The sequence below is a fragment of the Heptranchias perlo genome, chromosome 29 (genome assembly GCF_035084215.1).
Source record: "Heptranchias perlo isolate sHepPer1 chromosome 29, sHepPer1.hap1, whole genome shotgun sequence".
NCBI classification, from domain to species: domain Eukaryota; kingdom Metazoa; phylum Chordata; class Chondrichthyes; order Hexanchiformes; family Hexanchidae; genus Heptranchias; species Heptranchias perlo.
This window is the reverse complement of record NC_090353.1, coordinates 27,318,792-27,341,580: the sequence shown is the minus strand read 5'-3', so window position 1 is coordinate 27,341,580 and position 22,789 is coordinate 27,318,792. Positions and strand designations below refer to the sequence as shown.

The window sequence follows — 22,789 nt, the reverse complement described above, 5'->3', positions numbered from 1 at the left end:
TCTATGTACCATCCTCCAAAGTTCCATCTTACACAAATTTGAACTCATCCAAAATTCTGCCACTCACATAGTATCTTGTTTGTCCATCACCCCTGTCCTCGCCAACTCCGTTGGTTCCCCATTCCCCAACACATTGGGTTCAATTTTAACATTGAAAAACGGGTGGGTTGGGGGCTGGGGGGGCACTGAAAATTGCCACCATTTCAGACCTGCCCCCAACCCGCCTCCAACTCCTCCATTTCGGGTTTCACCGAGGTGGGCGACAAACCCGCTCCCAGGAGGCGGATCGGGCCTTAAAACCTTTCAAGGAGGCTTCGGGCCTCCATTTTTCTGGACTTCCGGTTTCAACCCCGGGGGGGCCAGGATTCCCGGGCCTTCTATTTTACACCTTGTGAAAGGAGGCGAGAAGGCCCAAGACTAACAGGTAGGTGCCTAGAAAGGCACAGCTTGTGGGCCGGGAGGAGCAGAAGTGCTTCCCCCAGGCCCAACAAGCCTACCTGCACCGACCCCCCAACGCGGACCCCCAATCCCCATCCCTGACCATCACACCCTCGACCCCCGATCCTCACCCACCCCAAGCGTGGATCCCAACCCCCGATCGCGGACCCCCCTCCCCCCGATCGCAGAATCCCGACCCCGATCCTCCCCCACTCTGATCTTCCCACCCCTGACCCCAATCCACCTCCAACCCTGGACCCCGATCCGCCACCTCAACAATCGTGGACCCCCACAATGATCCCCGATCTCTACACCCCCCCTGTGACTGACCCCCGATCCTATCCCCATGACTCATGACCCCCATGCCAACCTATGCCCACCCATGCCCCATGCCCTCGTGCCGACCCATGCATCCGTGCCCACCATGCCCAACCCTGCCCCTGTGCCCACCTATGCCCCCATGCCCACCAATGCTCCCCTGACCACTCCCCATCCATACAAACAAAGACTTACCTGCAGACTTACCTGAACATGTCCTCTCCCTGGCTGGTCTCCCATCTGACTGAGACCTGCCTATCAATCAGCCGGTCAGTCAGATGGGAAACCGCCAAAAAAAACATGTCCTTACGTCAAAATTGTAAGGACATCCAGGAAACCCATCCTAATGGGTTTCCCAACCTCAATTTGACCCACCCGCCCCCTTCCCAGCTTAGTTTTAAAATTGAGCCCATTGACTTCATGATCCTTGACCTCATTTACAAATCCCTCCATGGCTTCGCCCCTCCCTGCCTTACCTCTTTAACCATCTCTAGCCCTGTGTCCTAGTTCTCACCCTCTGCTTTTCCAACTCTGGCTTACTCTGTGCTCCCCCCACTCTGCTCTGCCGTCAGTGACACAGCCTTCAGCCATCATTCTGGGATTATTTTGATAACTTCCTCTGTCTTGCTGCATCTCTTCCCACCTTCAAAATGTATCCTTTTGACCAAGCCTCCAGCCATCACTCCTTACACAGAATTAAGGTAATTGGGGAAAAAAGCCAGTGGGGAGATGAGGAGAAATGTTTCTACTCAGCAAGTTGTTATGACCTGGAATGCTGTGCCTGAAAAGGTGTTGGAAGCAGATTCAATAGTAACTTTCAAAAGGGAATTGGATCTCTACTTAAAAAGGAAAAAAAATAACAGGGCTATGGGGAAAGAGCAGGGGAGTGGGACTAATTGGTAGCTCTTTCAGAGAGCTGGCACAGGCACGGTAGGTTGATTGGCCTCCTTCTGTGCTTTATGATTCTATGATTCTAACTCTTGCTTTCTGTTTCCCCTTCTTTTCTGTGGTGATTTGTGACTTTTTGCTGTATGTGTAAATTGACTGCTGTGTATACACACACATACTACTTGAAGATGTCCTTTACCTATATTAACTTAATCAGAGACAATCCTTCATTAATTTCAAAATTCTGGAATGGGTTTTATCAGTAGTGTAAGCAAATCAGTATCAATGTGAGCCTGGGTTGATACGTTGACAGGGCAGTGATATGCATGAAACATGAATAGGTCCTCAGTATCCCTGGGCTAGTGAAGGGGAACAAAGTTCAGACTTTAGTTCCCGTTCCTGATCACAACCTTTTGCTGGAAAACTCATGCGTGTGGACAACAGCTCAGACGGTGATGACCCCCGCACTAAAATAGTCTGCAAACACTCGCTATCTAGGCTCACACGTGAAAAGAACAGGTCACGTGGATGAGGTTGTGGAAGGCCACCTATGCTTCTGAATACATAACCCAGCGTGAGTTAATGACTTCAACCTTGAGGAGCGGGGAGAAAATATGAACAGGTCTGAAAAAAAAATACTCGAGGCATATAAGTGATGTAAATAGATCATACACCTGTGAAACAATCAATACAATAAATATTCAGTTGCTTGAATATTTCAAGCCTCAACGGTTCCCCAGGACATTTCCTCTCTTTCTCATATAACTGTATTTTTACTCTATCACTGCAATAATTTCAAGTAATTAGTATGGTAAGTGATTTGACTCGTCATAATTTCCCACGACAAATCCTGCAAATATCTATATTGACCCACAATTGGCTACCTGAGAACTGCCATTGTTCACTAGAAAGTCCCAGAGGCAGTGAAAATGCCAAGATTCTAAAGGAATCTGAGTGATAATAAAATTAATACTGATGAGTAACGTTAATATTTAATATTCCAGAGATAAGAACATAAGAAACAGGATCAGGAGTAGGCCATTTGGCCCCTCGAGCCTGCTCCCCCATTCAATCAGATCATGATCATAAGAGCATGATCAGAATCCGCTACACATAAATATGAACTTGCTCAAAAATGGCATTGACAGCACACTGATAGTTTTTGTAATAAGCTTTTAAACAGCTTCACAAATCCAATCCAAGTTATATCATTGAAAGTGTTTGAATTAACATTGTTGATAAAATGATAATTAACTGCATTGATGCTGATAATGGAGTTTTTTCTCTCCCTTTACAGCCTGGTCCCCTTATATGTGCACAAGTCTATTTTTCTTCCGAATAATAATCTTGAAAGCAATGCACCTTTAAGACAATCTTTGTGCTGGTGTTCTGTCAAGAAACAAATAGTTCTAATTTTCAGCACATGGCCCATTGAGAATCAATATACCTAGTTTAACAGCAAGCCTGCACATTTGCGATTACAGTTCCAAGTATTAATATCTAGAACATGATAATGTCCTGAATGTCCAGGTCACGTAACCAGAAATGTGAGAGCCACTGCTGAACACTGACAGCTCACAGTGTGAAATTATATAACACTCGATGATTGGTAACAGCACACAGCACTGGGAGACACACACCCCTAGGACAGAAAGAATATCTCACTGATGACAGTGACTTTCAACCATTCTCACTCCTGAGGAGAATCATCATAACTCATTCAAGAGACCTAGGTCTCTATGTGGTAGCTCAGTATGATCAATAAAATGTGATACATTCAGAAAAGCAACTGAGCCTAGATAGCTCCTTTAGTTAAGTGGTTCAGTCAGAACTTCACTTAACTTTTCACTGAGAGCAAAATGGGTAGAAATACTTTACTTTAGGCAACACCTGTCATATTTCTATCACATTTTTAAATTTGTTTGGGAGATGGGTGGAAGGATGTATTACCTTCTAGATATTAGTTATTACCTTAAGAAGGGAAAAAATCAAATAAAACCAAACTACTGCTAACATTAAATGATCTGAGCTGTTTTGGATTCATTCATTTGAGTGAAAGTTAAACATAACAGGACAGAAATTTCTACAAGTGAGATTATTGCACCAATACTTAATACGCTCGTATCGAATTCCGCTCTCTGCTATTTCAAAGGAAGCAGTTTATTTCAAACAGGCTAACGCCTCATTTAGAATAACAGACAAAGAATTGAGACATTATAACACAACCACTGGCAGAGGTGTAATTACACATGACAAGTTCACATTTGCAGTTTCCAGAAATAAGAGTTTATAATGGAAAAGTGTGACAAAAATGTGACAACAGGAAATACGGTTTTGTAGACAAATGCACACAAGTGTAATATTTTTAAAATGTTATAGATACATAGATGAAAACTCTGTTATCTACCATAATAGAGGAATCCCTCTCCTTGGTGGTTAATGAAAATTGAGGAATAATCAGGAGCCCCTAAAATTTGGTCTTACAGAACAACAAGTTGCATTTATAAAGCCCTTTAATGTAGAAAAACATTCCAAGATGCTTTACCGAAGGAAAAATATAGAAAGCAACTCGTGCTGAGCTATGTGGGAGAATCAGAAGAGGAGAGCAAAAGCTTGTTTGAAAAGATAGATTTTTAAAAGGTTTTCGAAGGTGGCCAGGAGAAGCAGAAAGACAGAGGCTGGGAATTCGAGAGAGCAGGGCTAAGGAGGCTGAAGGATCTGCCACCGCCTGTGGGGTGAAGGGAGGGAGTTGCATAGAATGCAAGAGTCAGAGCAGTGAAGGGCCTGGAAGGGGATATAGGCTGGGGGAGGTTACAGTGATAAGATGGGGCAAAACCATGGAGGGATTTGAAGGTGAAGGCAAAGATTTTAAATTCAATGCTTCGGGCAGACAAATTGGCAGTGCTGTCAGTAAAATCAGGGAGTGATGGGCGAGAGGGATTTATTATAAGACAGGATGCAGGAGACATGGTTTTGGAGGGTGGAGGAGGGAGAATGGCCAGGAGAGCACTGAAGAAATGGAGTCTAGTTGTGACGAAAGCATGAATAAGGGTTTTGGCAGCGATATGGCTATGGCAGGGGCAGGGTGCTTGTTGCAGAGGTGTAGTAAGTATTCTTGGTGATGGATAGGATGTGGTGAGCTCTAGTCCAACAGGACGGCAAAATGTTCCACAGCTTGATTCTGCATAATGAATGGCTAGAGAGGTGGTTGGAGCCAGTGGTAAGGGAAAGGAGTTTATGCTGGGGGCTGAAAATTATGACTTCAGCCTTTCAAATGTTTGGTTGAAATAAATTTTGACTTATCCATAACTTAATGTCAGACAGGCAATCTGACAACATAGATTTAGTCAAGGGAATTGTTGAAGAAGTAGAGCTGGGTGTCAACAGCACATATACAGAGGTTGACCCCTTGTCTACAGATTACGTAACTGTTGAACAGCTTGCGGATGTAGATGAGGAATAGGACAGGGCCAAGGATAGATCCCTGGGGAATCCTGGAGGTGACTGTACAAGCCAGGAGAAGAAGCTAATGTTGTAGATTTGCTGGTTGAATTGGGACAGGTAGGAATGGAACCATGCAAGGGCAGTTCTTTTGGTTCAACAATTGGACAACAGAGGAGAGATGCTAGACAGTGACAGGGTTGATCATATCAAATACCATGGAAAAGTTGAGAAGGATAAGGAGGGATAATGCACCATGACCACAATCACACTGGATGTCATTTGTGATCTTGGACCATGATGATCCTAGTCCTGTAACCAGGGTGAAGCCAAACTGAAGAGATTTGAATAGAAAGTTTTGGGGGAGATGAGTATGGAACTGAGAGTTAACTAAACGTTTGAGGTTCTTAGAGAGGGAAGGGATGTTAGTGTTAGGCTGGTAATTGAAAGGGACAGATGGGTGATGGGTGAGCTTTTTGAGGACTGGAGTGATGACACAATTTTTGAAAGGGAGGGAGATGAGGTGCTTGAGTGAACAATGTCGGTGAGCATAGCAGCCAGGAAAGGCAAAGGTTTATGGAAGAGATGAGCTTGGAGAGAACAGGTGGAGATGGAGGAGAAACTGCAGAGTAACATGGAATTGGAGGTATGGTGAGTGGGAATTTGTTGGGAGCAGAGAGGAACAGAAGGGGGAGGGGGAAGTGGAGTTAGGTGCAGAGCCAGCTACACAGATAGTCTCAATCTTAGAGATGAAGAACTCATAAGCTTTTTGCACTTGACATTGAAAGTTAGAGCGGATAGGTCCATTTAGATTGCCTTCCTGCTATTCTAGTATTTATAACTGATAATGTGTTTCTCTTCAAGATATTTGTTCAATTTGGCCTTGAAAAATTTAAGCTACTTGCTCCAACAACCTCCTTTGATAAGTTATTCAAGAACCAATCCCCTTTCAATGAAGTAATGGTTTCTGATATTCTGCCTGATTTACCCCTTTTCAGTTTATACTCGTGTCCTTGATCTGTTATCCCACACCAAATAAAATAGCTCTGACTGATCCTTTATATCTTTGAACCTTATTAACTTGAAGATTTCAATTATGCCCCCTCGCTTTCCAATTAGAAGAATCCCAGTTCTGTAAGTCTATCCCCAAATGCTTGATTTTTAATCCCCTAATCATTCTATTTGTTTCTCTCAGCATCTTTTCTAGTTCAGTCTCAATGTTCCTATAGCAAGGGTTCCAGGACTGCACACAATATGCTAGAAGCTCAAAGGAGAAGAAGGTACCAGAGGAGTCAATAAGGGGCTTGATGATAATAGTTACGTCACTGCCGAGAAAGTTTGGATGGGGCAAGTGATGGATGTGTAACCAGGTGAGAAATCTTTGGAGGAGAGGATAGGAATTGCCATCCATTAGCAACAGATTGTCAATAGGTTTATCAGCAATAAGGTCATGGATAGTGGGCACCTTGTTTACAAGGGAACAAACATTCTGAAGGGCAATACAAAGGGGAACAATTGTTGATGATCTGCTGATGGAGTCAGAGATGCAGAGCTGTGGAAGATGCATGTGGGATGTGGAGGAGGTTAAACAGGCTAACCCCTGAATAAAGAGCTGGGTGAGATGGAGGAAAAGGTGGATGAGGGGTTTGGGGGAAGGAGTGGGAAGGAAATGGAGGAGGGAGGAGGAGTGAGGAGGAGGAGGAGGAAGGTTAGCAAGAGGTCAGTGACAGTGGAGCAAGGGGGAGGGGAGAATATATTGATTATGTGGATTATGCACGGGAAGAGAGGTAGGGGTAGCAATGGGAGTGATGGAGTGGTAATAATGGAGAAGATGGAAGGAAGATTAAGGAGTAGGGGGCATGATGAGAGCAAGGGGTGAGGCAGCACGGATGATTAGCAAGGGGATTTTCCCCACATCCCAAATACAGCCTGCAACCACTGGTGGCTCCTTTTCCTGCCACAGCATGTAATGTTACCCATCACCTCCTATTGGAAAGTAAAGAAAAAGAGAGAAGCACAAAGAAGAGTTAAGGACAGAGAAACAGGAGAGAGAGAGAGAGAGAGAGATTCAGAAGAGGTGATACAGAGAGAAACATCAACATAAAGACATTATAGACAGCTAAGAGAGTGGCCATATTCTCTGTGTATTGACACGGGCGGTCAACTAGTTTGAATTAAATTCTTTTGTTCACTATTTCAACAGAGGCATTAACCCATTGAGGACGATGGAATTTCATTGATATCTGTCATGTTCACATGTTAATATTGTACAGCGTAGTTTCATTCCACGAAATAGTCACAACATGGAAGGCTTTTGTCCTGCAGATAATTAAGGCAGTATATAATTGGATTGTAGATGGTAAAGGATTCACTGTATATGGAATATTTTCCTACCAAGAGAAAGAAAGAACTTGCATTTATATAGCACCTTTCACAACCTCAGGATGCCCAAAATGCTTTACAGCCAATGAAGTACTTTTGAAGTGTGGTCACTGTTGTAATGTAGGAAACACGGCAGCCAATTTGGGCACATCAAGGTCCCACAAACAGCAATGTGATAATGACCGGATAAATGTATTTTTTTAGTGCAGTTGGTTGAGGGATAAATATTACCCAGGACGCTGGGGAGAACTCCCCTCCTCTTCTTCGAAATAGTGCCATTGGATCTTTTATGTCCATCTGAGAGGGTAGGTGGGGCTTTGGTTTAACGTCTCATCTGAAAGAAGTGAAAGGCCTGATCTTTCTGCACTCTTACCCTCCATAGAGCTAAATGTACTTCTTCTGAAGAGTTTTTGTATTGGTTTTAGAGTCATGGTCTATTTCTATTGATTCTTTTTTAATAGTGACTGCTGATGACAACATCAGAAGAATCTGGCTCGGAGGGATTATTGAGCTTGACAATGAGTGACACACACAGTACCTTGGGCCAATAACAATTTCTGGTGATATTAATTCAGCTGGTCCTTAATGCGATAGCTCAATATCTTCTCTAACCAAATCCCCCTGATGATTTTATTAGTTCTTGCTACTGCAATAAAAAAAAACAGAAAGCAACAGGAAAAAAAATCGGAATTACATGAATCTAAATCATTTATAACGGTTTGATTTCTATAAAGGGGTCCTGATGATGAAACTCTGTCACTGAAGGTTATATTCAGATGTAGGAATTGGGCCAGCTGGCCACTGAGCTGTCCCGCTGGGAGTTCTGGTCCATTGTGAGGGCAGGGCCTCATTTGCACCAGGCCATTGCTGGAACTGAGTGCCACAGGGCAGCCCGCAATATCGGGCAGCCTGGCCAGCCTCCGGGGCGGAGGAAGGTGGGTTCCTGGGCGGAGGCCCGATCTGCTGGGGGTGGGTAGGCAGAGAGGCAGTGGAGTGGCTCAGGCTGTGTTTGTGGAGCCTGGGTTTATGAAGTTCTTCCAGGCCCCATTAAAATGAAGAGGAACTGACCCTTGGGATCCTCTTCGGCCACCTAGTCCAGCTCAGTCCAAAAAATGGCAGTCAGGGTCCAATGTACCTTATAAGACATAGGAACATAGGAACAGGAGTAGGCCATTCAGCCCCTCGTGCCTGCTCTGCCATTTGATAAGATCATGGCTGATCTGTGATCTAACTCCATATACCCGCCTTTGGCCCATATCCCTTAATACCTTTGATTGCCAAAAAGCTATCTATCTCAGATTTAAATTTAGCAATTGAGCTAGTATCAATTGCCGTTTGCGGAAGAGAGTTCCAAACTTCTACTACCCTTTGTGTGTAGAAATGTTTTCTAATCTCTAATCTAAGACCCCTGATTACATTTTAAATGGGCCTGCGGCTTGACTCGGGGCCACTCCGGCAGCCCAGTGGAGGCCCAGGGAAACATTTCCATGGCCACCACGATGGCCGTAGGTCATTGCCCACCATTTTTGGGGCGTCACCGCCCCATTTCTGCCAGGCGGAAGGCCTGAAGATACACCCCAATGTCTAGGCTTAAAAGTGAAGAATGCCTACTTCGGCAAGGTGCAGGAGGGTCATCACCATCCTAGAACTGTGCCCCAAGAAGAGCAAGTGCATTCAGGAGAGGACAGAAATGTTGGGGCAGAAAGGTTACAAAATGCAGCAGAAGCTGACATCGACTGATGATTTCCTCATGTTAAATTAATTTGGCTAAGTAAATTTGATAAGATTCCCAGATCCACAAATACACCTGATACTCATTTCATTTACTAGAAACTAGAAATGACTAAACTAGAAATTACTGTTGCCAGGAATGGTGACGAATGCTTAATGTATTCATACGAAATTCTTCTGTCCACTATTCATTGAGGTGTTCAATGCCTCTGTTAAATTAGCAGAGGGAGGAATGCCAAATCAATGCATTCGTTTGTTCCTATCACCAACAGTAATCAGCCTTTTTCTCCTAAAGAGTGGGCATGTCAAATCAACTCAGCAAGAATCAATCTGTAAAAGTGATCAGTACAACACATGAATCAGATTTTCGGTAGTGTGCACAAGAGGTACTTTTGCTTTCAACTGCATCAAATGCATATGTGTAACATCATTTACACCATGCGTCCAACTGACCTAATGTACAAATATAAAAACATACAAAACCTTTTTTTTTGTTGGTAATAGTGTCGCAGAGTTCCACAAATATTGCACAACATGGCTGCAACTTGTGCGTTATTAACAGATGAAAATCATGCAAGCTTTTGAAAAACAGGCTCAGCATTTTTCCTTTGTACTTCAATTTCATTTCTACCCGATGCATAATCCCATTCAGCCCGACTACGGCTGCGAGCCGGAGAAAAGGTCAGCTAGACTTCTTTCATCAGTTATTTGTGGTCTGCACAGACTGAACACAAAAGGTACATACCGTCACAACAAGCAGAACTTCTCTTATAAATTATTTACTACCAGCACTGCTCAGACTGCGGACATTGTAAATCTATTTTATTATTATTATTATTATTGCGTGGTGAGTCATGCGTGATTACACATTTCTACTGTAATTACATTTAATCAAGCTCTTTGTTGTCAGCAATCTTTCAAAAACATAATTCTCATTCACATTTTGCATGAGTCACACTGCTGCTGTTGTGCTCACTTCTCCTGTCCAAAAAAAAAATAAGCAAAATACCGTGGATGCTGGAAATCTGAAATAGAAACAGAAAATGCCAGAGAAGCTCAGCAAGTCAGGCAGCATCTGTGGAGAAAGAAACAGAGTTAACGGGGGTGATTTTAAACCCCAAGACCGGGCGGGGGGGGAGTGGGTTGGGGGGTGGGTGGGAGTTGAAAATAGTTGTTTTTCTGGGTCGCAACTGCAAAATTTTCGGACTTTGCATTCCCAGTGGGAAGCTTGTACTTTTCCGCGCTGACATTAAACCCGGAAATAAAGCCGGGTTGCGGTCGCGACTCAAAAAACAACTATTTTCAACTCCCACCCGTTCTTGGGGTTTAAAATCATCCCCAATGTTTCAGGTCGAACACCTTTCATCAGAACTGGAAGATGTTAAAAGAGCCAGTACAGAGCCAGGGAAAGGGGGGTGGAGGAGGGAGGAGAGGGGAGGAAAGAACAAAAGGGAAGGTCTGTGATACAGTAGAGGCCACGAGTGATTAAATGACAAAAGGGATGATGGTGCAAGGCAAGGAGGGTGGTAATGGGACAGGTTAAGAAACAAAAAATTGATCAGGAGTAGATGTAAATGGCAGCAGCAGAACCATTACCAGCACTAGTGGACCGAAAAAATGGGAGCAGTGGTTATGATCTGAAGTTATTGAAAACATTGTTGAGTCCAGGAGGTTGTAAAGTGCCTAAACGAAAGATGAGGTGCTGTTCCTCAAGCTTACGTGAGCTTCATTGGAACAGTGGAAGAGCCCAATGACAGAGAGGTGAGAGGAGTGGGAGGGGGAATTAAAATATCAAGCAACTTAAGCTCAAGGAACAGGACCTCACCTTTCATTTAGGCACTTTACAACCTTCCGGACTCAACATTGATTTCAATAACCTCAGATCATAACCACCGCTCCCATTTTTTCGATCAGCTAGTGCTGGTAATGGTTCTGCTGCTGCCATTTACAGCTACTCCTGATCAACCTGTCCCATTACCACCTTCCTTGCCTTGCACCATCATCCCTTTTGTCATTTAATCACTCCTGCCCTCTTCCCTATCACAGATCTTTTGTTCTTTCCTCCCCTCCCCCCCACCTTACCCTGGCTCTGTACTTGCTCAAAAACTTCAACTCTTTTAACATCTTCCATTTCTGACGAAAGGTCTTCGACCTGAATCGTTAATTCTATTTCTTTCTCCACAGATGCTGCCTCACTTGCTGAGCTTCTCCAGCATTTTCTGTTCTTATTTAAAACAAAATGAAGCCTCCATCACGCACACATCACACTCATCCTGCATTCGTATGCATGCTGCTAATAATGTTTTTAATGACACTGTGAGATGATTGAGGTGGTGAGTGGGTCCAGAGCTGGATCGCTCTCCTGGGTGATCACAGTTGGTGGCGGCAGGCCTTGTTTGCTGTCGTGAATGCAGCTTGGCGACAGCAAGTCACACGCAGCTCCATCTGACATTCAGAGCGCCCTCAAAGAGCATGTTCTCACAGCTGTAAACCTGTCAAAGGGAGGGGGTGGGTGTTGTGGCCTTTTGAAATAATAGATCTTGAGACCTGGTCTAGCTGTCCTCTGCATCAACCAGCATCATCATTGCTATGGCCCTGGGGAATTAATTCCATTTCTACTTAGTAGGTTTTTGAAGCTGGCACTTTTGAGGGAAGAAGATGCATTACCGAGAAAATGAAGAGGCTTAGCTGAGTGATTCATTTCCAAGAAAAAAGCAGTAAACTAGCCCCGAATGCTCCTGCTGACTAGAATTGGATACATTAGAGTGTGGGTGGTTCCAATTTAGATCCCTTTTAAAAAGAAAAATACACATGCAGAAATTGAACTCGTGAGGCAGGCTCATATTTAACTCTGTTGGTTCTGGATTTCATTTGCAGCTAGTGATAAAAGCAGAATAGGTGGAGTTCAAATCATTGTTTTGAAACACTTTCCACTATAATTACTACCATTAAGATACAAATTGACTAAGATTGAAGTGTGACGCAAAGGCGTGGGGCACTGTATCCAACGAGTATATCAAGTGAATAAACCTGAAGCTTTTAATACTGAGACCGTGGAAATAATAGCAGAGCGGGATACAAAGGATAAAAGAGTGTACAAAATCTGCTACATGGAGGAGAGAGAAAAAGATATTCAGCAGCCTCTGATGCAAACATCAACCAGGGTCTGACTAGTAGGTAGCGAGGCAGAGATGGATTCAGAATCAGACAAGTGAAATACAGAAAATGTAAATCCAACTTTCACAGTATTAGAAATGTAGATTAGATCCCTCCACCAGGATAAGCTTTTGGATATATTCAGAGTTCATAATCAACCCCCGGCCCCGCTCCCTGACCCCCGACCCCTGGCCCCAACCTCTGGCCCCAACCCACGGACCTACTTACCTGAGGGCCGCTGCGATGCTAGCAGCAGCCTGATCTTACACTCCTCTTTGCTGGTGGGCTCTCATTGCCGCGCTGGTTCTATTATAATGAGGCCTGGGGTCCAATATCTGGAGAACCTCGGGCCTCATCATTCAGGTGTGGGGGATATATCCTAAGCCCACCACACATGCCAAAATGGGTGCGCCCAAATTTCTGGGCCAACGCCTTTTAGATAGGGCCTTGTATAGCGCCTGCTTTCAGTTTTGTGTTTTTTACAAGATCAATAAAACAGCTGCAAGGCCTGGGGTTTGTCAGTTTTAGATATGTAAATTTATGATGGAACTTGGCACCTAGTTTCCTTCTGACCTTTTACAGACATACCAGGGTGACTTCACATAATTGGGTAACAGGTACCATTCTCACATCAGCACAGATGTCGGTTGTCTTCTGCCATTCACAATGAGTCAAGTTCAAAGAGCATCTTACAAGGTGTTGGCAATTTACTGTAAGAGAATTAGAAGATATTTATCAGTCATCTGTTCTTTTTTTTCTTTCAGTTTTGAAAACATCAAAAAGTTTTAGTTATCATTCAGAAAACTTGGAGCACCTGGAGGTTTCAGACAGTGAAAAGGAAATGACATCTCGTAAGGATAATTACACTTCCTCGCACACATATCGTGTATGGGAGAAGAATTCAATGTGACAATACATATAGTGGATAAATTAAATCCCAATCAATTGCATTAACCCTATGACTACTGAAAATGTGTTGTTATTTAATAGAACAATCTCTATAAATAGACTCCCAGACACTAAAATTGCTGTTACAGCAATTTGGAAGCACAATTCAGCAGTTTCATTTTAACTGTGATATCAGCGGCTTTTTTTTTAGAAAATTGATACACACAAACACACAAAATAAAACCAGAGCTTACCTTACATCATTAGTCTAATTCCTTGCCAATGCAATACTCACTCAGGATCTTATTCTGACTATTGCTTACCTCCTGGTTTCTATAATGGGATGGGAAATGACTCAGAAAGGCTGATTCACGAATTATGGTGCTTTATAATAAACATCTGTTGCTTTATTTATTTGAAATGAGGTACAGGTAAATTACAGTCATAGTAATTTGGGACTATCAAGGGCAATTTTTCCCCCAAATATTTAACTATTTTAAGCAGATGCTGAAAGGGAGGATTCTCTTAGTCTTGCTTATTTGGCTCCCTCATGTCTCAATGGAGGTAATTTTGACTTTGTGCAATAGTGTAAGATGGATGATAGGGTTTTACACTATCGCACAAAGTCAAAATTACCCCCAGTAAGTAATACAGACTAGAAGGATCCCAGATTCAATCACTGACCTCAGCCTAGGTGGCGAGACAGATGCTACAGTTGGCCTCAGTACTCCAGAGTTAGGGAGAAGAAATCTAGCCAGTGGTCCCTGCTCCTGACCATTATCCAGTGATCCCTGCTAGATCATCAAGACATCAGGCGAGGACAAGATGTGCTTGGCTGTGATGGCCTCCATGATTGACTAACCTGCCAACATTCATTGTCAATAATATCCATTTCAGCAAGGTACCAGAGGATGACCTGTATCCAGGGAACTGCAACCCATCAAGGAGTCAATGCTGCCAAAAGAGGAGGGACAAGGAGAACATTGGAGAAACAAATTAATAAATGTACTTTCTTTTGTTCACTCCCATGTTTTTTTTATATGCTTTAGTTGTGTTGTTTATGACACCATTCATTACTGCACAGTATTCTAAAGTAACCAAATGCATGATGTGAAGAATGTATATTTCCATTTGCTCGTTCCTGTCTTAGAGCCTCACCTACTGGGAGCGTGCGTCAGGAAATCATGCACAAACAACTCACTATTAATTTTGATGGATGGAAAATCACGGGCTGCGCTCAGTCAATTTTCCGATACACACTCCCAGTGAAGGATGCCCAGTGCCAAGACAGCACAAGCAGAAAAATTTACCCAATATATTTCTAAGCTGCGCCATGCTGTATGTCAAAATAGACATTGTGATGTCTTTCTGAAATAAATCTATGGCAGTTTGATGGTTCAATTTTTTTTTGTATACCAGGTAATATAACAACAGGGTGCAACCAGCGGCAATGCAAACAGCTGCCTTACACATTTGACCATTGTGGTTGCAGTAAACTCAAATGGACTTCTATTGGGCTGCTCAAGGGCAAGTTAGAAATCCCATGCTCTAATAATTTTGCTTCAGAAAATGATAGTTAACTCAACATTTGAACTTCTGCATACAAGTTGCAGGCAATGATAGTGTCTACAAAAGAAGTCTACAGGCAAGAGAAACACTGCATGAAGCCTTTGCACTCCTATTCTGTGCAGATGTTGTAGATTGACATAATATAGTGAGCTGCAACTCTTGTGCTCTTGCCGATGCCATTGGAGGCTTTACTCACTAATTAATATAGTAAATTTAAGTCAATAACGTGAGAAGAGTTAAGAAAGAACTTGGATTTATATTGCATCTTTTCACATCCTCAGGATGTCCCATGGCACATTGAAGGCAATGGATTACTTTTGAAGTTTATTTTATAATCAAATATGGCAGACAATTTGCACACAGCAAGATTCCACAAACAGCAAATTAATGACTGACCAGATAATCTGCTTTCGGTGGTGTTGGTTGAGGGAAGAATAATAGCCAGGACACCAAAAGAACTCTCTGCTCTGCTTTGAGTAATGCCATGAGGTCTTTTGTATTCACTTGAGAAGGCAGACAGTTTAATGTCTCAGCTGAAAGACAGAACCTCTGACAATGCAGCACTCCCTCATTACTGCACTTAAGTATCAGCCTAGATTATGCCCGAGGAAATCTTGTGTTGCGGCTCCAATAATGGTCCTGCTTTACACTGAGCTGAGCTTTAAATCTCATCCAGTCCACCACAAAGACTGCCTTCATCCCCCCTGATATCACCCATTTCTGCCTCACTGCCACTGAAACCCTAATCCACACCTTTATCACTTTCAGCCTTGGATTTTCCAATTCCCTACTCTTCAGCTCTTGAGCTTCCCCCATATGTAGAATTATAGAATCATTGAAAGGTTACAGCACGGAAGGAAGCCATTCAGCCCATTGAGTCCATGCCGGCTCTGTGCAAGAGCAATCCAGCTAGTCCCACACCCCCGCTCTATCCCCGTAGCCCTGCAAATTTTTTCCTTTCAAGTACTTATCCAGTTCCCTTTTGAAGGCCATGATCGAATCTGCCTCCACCATCCCCTCGGGCAGTGCATTCCAGATCCTAACCATTCGCTGTGTAAAAAAGCTTTTCTCATGTCACCTTTGGTTCTTTTGCCAATCATCTTAAATCTATGTCCTCTTGTCCTTGACCCTTCCGCCAATGGGAACAGTTTCTATCTATCTACTCTGTCCAGACCCATCATGATTTTGAATACCTCTATCAAATCTCCTCGTAACCATCTCTGTTCCAAGGAGAACAACCCCAGCTTCTCCAGTCTATCCACGTAACTAAAGTCCCTCATCCCTGGAATCATTCTAGTAAATCTCTTCTGCATCCTCTCTAAAGCCTTCACATCTTTCCTAAAGTGCGGTGCTCAGAACGGGACTCAATGCTCCAGTTGTGGCCGAACCAGTGTTTTATAAAGGTTCATCATGACTTCCATACATTTGTACTCTACGCCTCCATTTATAAAGCCCAGGATCCCGTATGCTTTTTCAACTGCTTTCTTAACCTGCCCTGCCACCTTCAATGATTTGTGCACATATATCCCTAGATCTCTCTGTTCCTGTACCCCTTTTAGAGTTGTGCCTTCTAGTTTATATTGCCTCTCCTCGTTCTTCCTACCGAAATGTATCACTTCACATTTTTCTGCGTTAAATTTCATCGGCCGCGTGTCCGTCCATGCCACCAGCCTGTCTATATCGTCTTGAAGTCTATCACTATCCTCCTCACTGTTTACGACCCTTCCAAGTTTTGTGTCATATAAAATAAAATTGTCTAGAACTCAGCTGCAAACATGGTATACTGCACAATCATTCCTGTCCTCACCAACCTCCATTGGCTCCCTTTCAGCACATCAGCTTTTACATCCTCATTTACAAATCTCTCCACAGGCTTGCTTCAACCTCCCTCTGCAACCTCCTCCAGCCCCACATCATTGCTGGCACATTCCACCTATCGTCAGTAGAAAAACATTCAACTATCTTGCCGCTACACTCTGAAACTTTCTTTTGAATTTTTTTTATATTTCAAAATATGCTTTATTTCATAAAATTTAAAGATACCACAAATCCAAGGCGATACAATTCAGAACAATACAACACGGATCATACACAATACAATTCCAATATTACAATTTAAACACAGTACATATCTTATAATATATGCTGTACAATACAAGGTGGGATGGCCTTACATGGTGGCCTTTCCCCATAGAGCCTTTCCATAGGTCGCACCTCGCTTCACTGCATCCCGCAGCACGTACTCCTGGACCTTGGAGTGTGCCAGTCGGCAACACTCGGTCGTGGACCAAGCTCCTTCAGCTGGAAGACCAGCAGGTTTCGGGCAGACCAAAAGGTGCCCTTCACCGAGTTGATGATCTTCCAGCCGCAGTTGATAGCTGTCTCGGTGTGTGTCCCGGGGAACAGCCCATAGGGCACAGTGTCCTGTGTTACTTTCTAAACCCTTCTGCCTTGCTACATGTCTCTAACCCTCAAAAACTTCCTTATAAGTGAGATATCCAACTGCATCTTTGGTCACACACCCAAACTCATTCCTGCTCAGGTCTGACTCCCAAATGCGAAGCATTTTGGATTGTTTTAATCTCTGGAATTCCCTCCCTAAACCTTTCTGCCTCTCCACCTCTTTCTCCTCCTTTAAGACGCTCCTTAAGACCTATCTCTTTGACCAAGCTTTTGGTCACCTGTCCTAATATCTCCTTATATGGCTCAGTGTCAATTTTTTTCTGATAACACTCCTGTGAAGCGCCTTGGGATGTTTTATTGTGTTAAAGGCGCTATATAAATGCAAGTTGTTTTTGTTTCACCATGTTAAAGGTTCTATATAAATTGTTGTCGTTGTCCTGAAAAGTACTGATGGCTGGTGACTTCTATCTAATTATATAGAGGATGGACTCTCCATGGTGTAAGACATCATCATTTTGTCTACTGATGTGAATTTAGAAGGAAGTTTCCCTGCAGCTTGCCAAATAGGGCGGATATAAGCTTTGTGGTTTTTGATAATAACAAGTGGTGCCAAGCTTTCCTCTTCTTCAGGACATCTGCAGCTTCTACAACCATCTTTGTCAGTATCGCTTGGATGTGATTATCAAGCCAAGGAGTTGTACATCTGAAAAGTGTGTTTGGGTGCCCTCATAGAGCAGAGATGGTGAGTAAATTGACAATCCATTTTTGTCAACCTGATCTTTTTGAAGGTCATCTATCATTTGTTTATCCACTGTTTAATTATATTTATACCAAAACGCAACAAGAGCCAAAATCTGATAAGACCACATTAATTAACATTACAAGTAACTCTTTTTGACCAATTAAAAAAGTTCAAGTATATCCCCACCAATCCTTGTGATAAGATCATAAATTGAGTAACAACAGAATTCTGGCCTAATTTGATTTTTCTATAGCCAGAAGCTCAGGAGCTGAGGAGCCTTGATCTAGTCAGATTCGTACTCTGTTTAAAGCGTGCCTACATAAGGCATATGTTTATGACCCCTTTTAAGTTGGGATAAAATCCTGTGCACTCAGTGCTTTCAGGTTCTTAAATTGTAGAAACTACACCACTCAACTTTATTACAGGGATACAAGACCATTTGCTGAATTCCCATGGTTTATTAAAATTTCTTTTTACTGGGACACACTGAGGTTGTGCTGGCATTCGATTTATTTTAGAATAGTGTGAAACGAGGGTATACGCAAAAACTGACCTGAATCTTAGTGAGTAAAGTACAAAAGAGTATTTCCACTGCAGTGATGTACTACTAAGCTGCTTTTAACACTTGTAAACAATTTTACAACACCAAGTTATAGTCCAGCAATTTTATTTTAAATTCACAAGCTTTCGGAGGCTTCCCCCTTCGTCAGGTGAACGATGTTCACCTGACGAAGGGGGAAGCCTCCGAAAGCTTGTGAATTTAAAATAAAATTGCTGGACTATAACTTGGTGTTGTAAAATTGTTTACAATTGTCAACCCCAGTCCATCACCGGCATCTCCACATCATGACTACCATCGCTTTTAACACTGGCAGTTGTTTTGTTTGGATGCGGGAAACTGATGACCGTGAGTCTTCTCCCAGTGTTTACACCAGTAAATCTGGCTCCATTATCCTGATGATGAAGTTGTAGATCTACAAATAACTGAATATATGACTCTGCCATTAGGATAAGGGAGACAGATTTAGAGTAAACTGGGAGCCAGTTCATGATTGCAGGTTTCCCAGAATCCAAATAAACAGAAGCCAGTGTAAAAACAACTTTAGTTTCTTAACTTGTCTAGGTGTCAAGCTTGTCTTGGTGGATTAATGGGTTAATCTTCCATCCAACTTAAATTACACAATTAATATAAGTAATGATCTCATCCCATAACATCAGGTGTCTCTTTAAATACTCCACAATTCTGGTATGATTTCTACAAGTAGTATTATGAACAGTGGCCAGGTTTTCTCTCTGCAAATGGTTGCATTTCCACTCGACAGTGGCACACGTCAGATTGCATATGGTTTGTCTCCACTAACCCATTAGTTTAAGGTGTCAGCCTGGCTCAGTGGTAGCACTCTCACCTCTGATGTCAGAAGGTTGTGGGTTTAAATCCCATTCCAAGGACTTGAGCACATAATCTAGGTTGATACTTGAGTGCAGTACCGAGGGAGTGCTGTACTGTCGGACGTGCTGTCTTTTGGATGAGACATTAAACTGAGGCCCTTTCTGCTCTACATGGTGGACGTAAAAGATTCCATGGCACTATTTGAAAGAGCTGGGGAGTTCTCCCCGGTGTCCAGGCCAATATTTATCCCTCAACCACCATCACTAAAACTGATTATCTGTTCATTATCTCATTGCTGTTCATGGGACCTTGCTGTGTGCAAACTGGCTGCTGTGTTTCCTATATCACAACAGTGATTAGACTTCAAAAGTACTTCATTTGCATGTAAAGTGCTTTGGGATATCTGGAAGTTGTGAATGGCACTATATAAATGCAAGTTCTCTCTCATCAAAGTCACAAATGACATCCTTAATGACTGTGACTATGGTAAACTATCCCTCCTCATCCTTCTCGACCTGCCTGCAGCCTTTGACACACACCATCCTCCTCCAATGCCTCTTGTCCATCGTCCAGCTGGGTGGGACTGTGCTCGCCTGGTATCATTCTTATCTATCCAATCGTAGCCAGATAGTATCCTGCAATGGCTTCTCTTCCCGCTCCCGCACCATTACCTCTGGAGTCCCCCAAGGATCTATCCTTGACCTCCTCCTATTTCTCATCTACACGCTGCCCCTTGGCGACATCATCCAGAAATACATCAGGTTCCACATATACACTGACGAGACCCAGCTCTACCTCACCACCCTTCACTGTCTCCGATTTGTCACACTGCTTGTCCGACATCCAGTACTGGATGAACAAAAATTTCCTCCAACTAATTATTTGGAAGACTAAAACCATTGTCTTCGATCCCCACCACAAACTCTGTTCCCAAGCCATCAGCTCCATTTCTCTCCCTGGCCACTCTCTGAGGCTGGAACAGATCATTCACAACCTTGGTGTCCTATTTGACCCTGAGATGAGCCTCCGATCACATATCTGCTCCATTACCAAGAGCGCCTACTTCCACCTCTGTAACATCGCTTGTCTGTGTCCCTGCCTCAGCTCATTTGCTGCTGAAACCCTCATCCATGCCTTTGCTACCTCTAGACTTGACTATTCCAATGCTCTCCTGGACATCCTCCCATCTTCTACCCTCCATAAACTTGACCTCATCCAAAACTCTGCTGCCCGTATCCTAACTCGCACAAAGTCCTGTTCACCCATCACCCCTGTGCTTGCTGACCTACATTTTTTAAATTCTCATCCTTGTATTCAAATCCCTTTATAACCTCGCCCTTCCCTATCTCTAATCTCTTCCAGCCCTACAACCCTCCAAGACCTCTGCGCTCCTCCAATTCTGGCCTCTTGCACATCCCGATTTTAATTGCTCCACCATTGGCAGCCGTGCCTTCAGCTGCTTAGGCCCTAAGCTCTGGAATTCCTTTCCTGAACCTCTCTGTCTCTCTACCTCTCTCTCCTCCTTTAAGATGCTCCTTAAAATCTACCTCTTTGATCAAGCTTTTGGTCACTTGTCCTAATAGCTCCTTATGTGGCTCAGTGTCAAATTTTGTTTGATAAAGCTCCTGTGAAGTGCCTTAGGATGTTTTACTATGTTAAATGTGCTATATAAATCCAGTTGTTGTTGTTGTCGTTCATTTCTGTGTAGAGCAAATCCCTTGTATCCAGATTTAATCATCTCTTAATTATTCAATATAATTACTGAATTACTATGTCATTCACTTTAAAACCATATATTGTGATGCCAGGGCTCACCCAATAATATCTAATACCAACTTTAGCTTCTTATGTGCATCATAGCCCACCTGATCCTAGTTGGCCCCTTGTTATAAAGAATTAGCAGAGCACATCTAGCATTGTCCTTTCTACTTCCTTCACTTTGCATGAGAATTTCAACCTGAGACACAATGTGGAGCTTTTTTTTTATTCGTTCATGGGATGTGGGCATCGCTGGCAAGGCCGGCATTTATTGCCCATCCCTAATTGCCCTTGAGAAGGTGGTGGTGAGCTGCCTTCTTGAACCGCTGCAGTCCGTGTGGTGAAGGTTCTCCCACGGTGCTGTTTGGTAGGGAGTTCCAGGATCTTGACCCAGCGACGATGAAGGAACGGCGATATATTTCCAAGTCGGGATGGTGTGTGACTTGGAGGGTAACGTGCAGGTGATGTTGTTTCCATGTGCCTGCTGCCCTTGTCCTCATAGGTGGTAGAGGTCGCGGGTTTGGGAGGTGCTGTCGAAGAAGCCTTGGCGAGTTGCTGCAGTGCATCCTGTGGATGGTACACACTGCAGCCACAGTGCGCCGGTGGTGAAGGGAATGAATGTTTAGGTGGATGAGGTGCCAATCAAGCGGGCTGCTTTGTTCTGGATGGTGTCGAGCTTCTTGAGTGTTGTTGGAGCTGCACTCATCCAGGTAAGTGGAGAGTATTCCATCACACTCCTGACTTGTGCCTTGTAGATGGTGGAAAGGCTTGGAAAGTGGAAAGATTGAAAGCTATCCCCATATGGAGATATTCCATTATTGAGAAGCACTCCCTAAATATAAAGACATTCCTTATATTTTCCCAGTTAACCTAACCTCCACAACATTTTGCCTTATAGCCTTATGACCTCCCTACTACCAGTTTGTCCAATATTACCTTGTTTCCTGATGTTCCCTAATCCTGGGAAACTGGGGAAGGGAGATGGTTGGAAGGAGATAGGTTTTGAGTGCCAATCAGTCAAGATCTTTCAACTTCCTTTTCCCCCAAGAGCTAGTGAGGTCAGCTTTTGACACCTAATGGAAGTAGAGAAATAGAACACCATGGTAGCAGGTAACGGGGTTAGTTACAATCTTAAGTTATCAGTTTTGTGCCGTCTTCATCTTTGCATAGTTTTGAATAACAAGTATAATCTTAGTATTGGACCCAGTACTTATCCAAGTATTGGATGTGTTCAGTCAAGTTCATTGGCCTAGTTTTCTGTGTGGCGGCTGTAATTATTCAACTTTACTTATATCTGTCCTTTTTCTAAAGAGCATAAAGCTGAACTATAGCTCACTAGACAGAGCAAAGGATGACATTTGTTTTGTTACCTTATTATTCACTGGCAGAGGATAATAGGGCTGATATGACAAGTGTTTGATTGTCAGTTTGGCATTTCACGGCTATGTGCATGCAGTCACTGATGCATACACTACTCTGCCATCCAAAGACACTTTTCACTTGAATGTTAGAAGGTTACTTTCACAGCAATGCAATTATTTACTACACTGACATACAATGGATGTGCTGACGTGTTTCTCACATTGGCAAGTCTTCAATGCACTAGAAATCCATGCTGGTCCTCCTGGTTGATTTTTACGGGTAAGATCTTAGCTGGATTAACCCGGCATGGAGTAAAATGTTGT

General features: G+C 43.2%; 2 long non-coding RNA genes across 2 annotated transcripts in view; one reads left to right on the top strand and one right to left on the bottom strand.

Moving 5' to 3' along the window:
* LOC137299780 (uncharacterized) overlaps positions 1-14,578 on the top strand; it is a 38,751-nt gene extending 24,173 nt beyond the window's left edge. Inside the window, exons 2-3 of the long non-coding RNA XR_010957983.1 lie at positions 13,119-13,205; positions 14,140-14,578. This is a non-coding gene — a long non-coding RNA (uncharacterized lncRNA). The remainder of the gene's footprint in view (positions 1-13,118; positions 13,206-14,139) is intronic.
* Positions 9,841-22,789, bottom strand: part of LOC137299779 (uncharacterized) — a 111,242-nt gene continuing 98,293 nt past the window's right edge. Inside the window, exons 2-4 of the long non-coding RNA XR_010957982.1 lie at positions 14,105-14,196; positions 12,976-13,064; positions 9,841-9,922 (exon numbers count right to left, since the gene is read on the bottom strand). This is a non-coding gene — a long non-coding RNA (uncharacterized lncRNA). The remainder of the gene's footprint in view (positions 9,923-12,975; positions 13,065-14,104; positions 14,197-22,789) is intronic.